Here is a 2,922-nt window from a genome sequence, read left to right as displayed (position 1 = left end):
CTCACAAAAACCAAATTTCCGCATTAAGGAATCAATAAAGGACCATTCTACCCGATCATAGGCCTTACTCATATCTGTTTTGATGGCCATAAACTTGCCCATACAAGAGGGATTAGTGCGGAGTCCATGAAATATTTCCTGAGCAATCAAAATATTATCCGTAATTAAACGGCCTTCTACAAACGCTGACTGTGTCTCAGAATTTAATGCTGGCAAGAACTTACGCAACCGTTGACATAAAATTTTTGAAATAATCTTGTACCCGACATTACATAGACTAATGGGGCGCCATTCAGTCATCCGGGTCGGTTTTTCTACTTTTGGGATAAGACAAATATTAGTCTTATTGAGGCGTTTATCAAAACTGCCAACCTGAAAGAAAGACTCCACCGAAAGCTTTAAGTCAGCTTTAACTGTATCCCAAGCACGCTGATAAAACAGGGCCGTCATACCATCCGGTCCCGGGGCTTTATCAGGGTGCATCATAAATAGAGCCTCCTTGATTTCCTGTTCTGTGACTGGCTTAGTCAGTTTCTCATTGATTTCGTCCGTTATAGAGGTGCTGATTTCACCCAACGAGTCCTCAATTTCTGAGGGATCGGTGGACATGAATACCTCTTGAAAATATGAAGTTGCGATATTCTGGATCCGAGGCTCCTCTGTGGTCCAGTGACCCAACTCATCATACATTCCAACAATCCGATTATTAGCTCTTCTTAACTTCGTTTGGGCATGAAAATAGCTGGTATTTTGGTCTCCGAAGCGCATCCACTTACTTCGACTCTTTTGATACCAGTAAATTTCCTCATCCCGATAAGCTTCCCGCAATTTCCAATTCAATTCCGAGATAACCTCAACAGAGATAGAGTCATCCTCCTGAGCAATGGCTAGCTGGGATTTTAAATCCTCAATTGTTTCCCGTCCAAATGGGGCCTGTGCTTTCCTCCAGCGGGAGATTGCTTGGCGGCACTTTATTATTTTGTCCATTAAATTCCCAGACTCCCCTGTCTCCCCTGAGAACCATCCCTCTGAAATAGCTCCAAAGAGACCCTCTTTCTCCAGCCATCAGCGGTCAGAGCGAAAAACGCTCCTCCCTCTCTGAATTGTATCCTCTAAAAAGGCTAACACCGGTTTATGATCCGAGGCTATCATTGGTAGGTATTCCGTGAACGCATTCCGAAACAAGTCATGAAGTTTCTCATTGGCTAGGGCGCGGTCAAGACGACACCTGATTGGCTTCTTATCACGCCAACCATGCCAAGACAAGCTATCCCCAACCGCCGGAAACTCTAATAATCCACAATGCCGAATCATTGTGTTAAAATTCACAAAGGAAGAGGCGTGGCAGAGCCTTCCGCCCCGTTTTTCGTGAGTACCTTTAAGTTCATTAAATTCACCTATAAAAAACCAAGGGGCATCACGAGACAAGCCAATCCGCGTTAATCTTTCCCACACTAAATCTCGATTCGTTGGTACCGGATCACCATAGACAAATGTAAAGTAAATAATATGTCCTTTATAAGTAAGTTCCAAATCAATCAACCGATTGGATTCAAATAAAATGGAAACATCATAATTATTATTATAAAATAAGGTCAAACCGCCACTACATCCAATAGGATCAACTGTTTTTAAATTTGAATAACCAAAATGACCAACAAAAGATTCCAAAACAGATAAAGGCTGTCTAGTTTCAGATAAAAATAAAAAGTCAGGTCTATGCTTTCCCCACAAATCCCTGAGATACCCAAAAGTTGCTTTATTCCCCAGTCCTTGACAATTCCAACTTAAAATCTTCATTTATCTGCTGTTGGTTTGGGTGGCTTGACTCCACCAGTTGGACCCTTCTCCTGATCCGAATTCCTCATGTTTGATCCTTCTCCAGCCTCTTTAGGGACAGGGCGTTTCCTTGGCGTTGTGCGTAGATACACGTTCAATTTCCTGGAAGCAGCTCCTTTAAGAGACAAAGGAGGTTTCACCTTGTGGACCTTTTCCCCTTGCGGAGCCATGACAGAGGTTGCACCTGAGTCAAGTTTTGCTTCCACGGGACCATCACCTGAGTCTGCTGTTGTTCCTCCGAGAGTCGGAATAGCGACGGTTGGATTCAAGGCCTGATCTTCCACCGAAACCTCCATGTCTCCATTAGTCTGTTGTTGTGGATCATGAACCGTTTTATCCAACACCTCTGTTTCGACCTCCTCCATCCGCTGCTCAAAATTCTCCTCCAGAGTTTCCTTTGCTGTTGGCAAAACCGGTAACGTTCCTGAAATGTCGCCCATAGGCACCTGAGTTGAGCCCGCTTGCAGAGCACCAGAGCCTGTAGACTGTGGAGCAAACCCATCACCCGGGACAGAGGAGCCCGCATCAGCCAAGATCACCTCTTCTCGCAAATGTGATTGTAAAGGCAGTTCCGGTTCCTGAAAGAGAGGCCTCCGAACCCGTTTCAGTTGTGGAACCCCAAAGGTTGCAGCCTGAACCGCCACATGCTCGACCTGATCTNACCTGATCCGGAATCTGTCCAGGTTCCAGCTCTCCCACCGGAACCACACCCAAAGGAGGTGCCACCGTCATGGAGGCTCTAGCCTTTTGGCGGTAATCCTTAAAAGCCACCGAATTGTTGGATCGACGCGGTTTGGATGAAGACTCACCCGTTTCCCGTGAGGTCCAGTTCTTTGACCTTGCGTCCTGCTTACCCTTGGGTAGGCGCTGACTGGGCTGAGGCAGTCCCCGAGTATCCACCTCCTTGCCTTTTCCGTTATTTCTGTCATTCATGACAGCCCCTTTGTAACTCTGCAGCGGACGAGCTGAGTCGTCTTCCACCGGGAAATGCAAAGCTGGAGTAATCTTATTAGTAGCCCATAGTGGACAGTGATTCTCATCATGGCACAAACTAGAACACTTCTTGCAGCAACCATGAAGACG

Source organism: Camelina sativa, chromosome 8, assembly GCF_000633955.1.
Source record: "Camelina sativa cultivar DH55 chromosome 8, Cs, whole genome shotgun sequence".
Classification (NCBI taxonomy): Eukaryota; Viridiplantae; Streptophyta; class Magnoliopsida; order Brassicales; family Brassicaceae; genus Camelina; species Camelina sativa.
The sequence above is the reverse complement of the archived record's forward strand: the minus strand, read 5'-3'. Positions refer to the sequence as shown.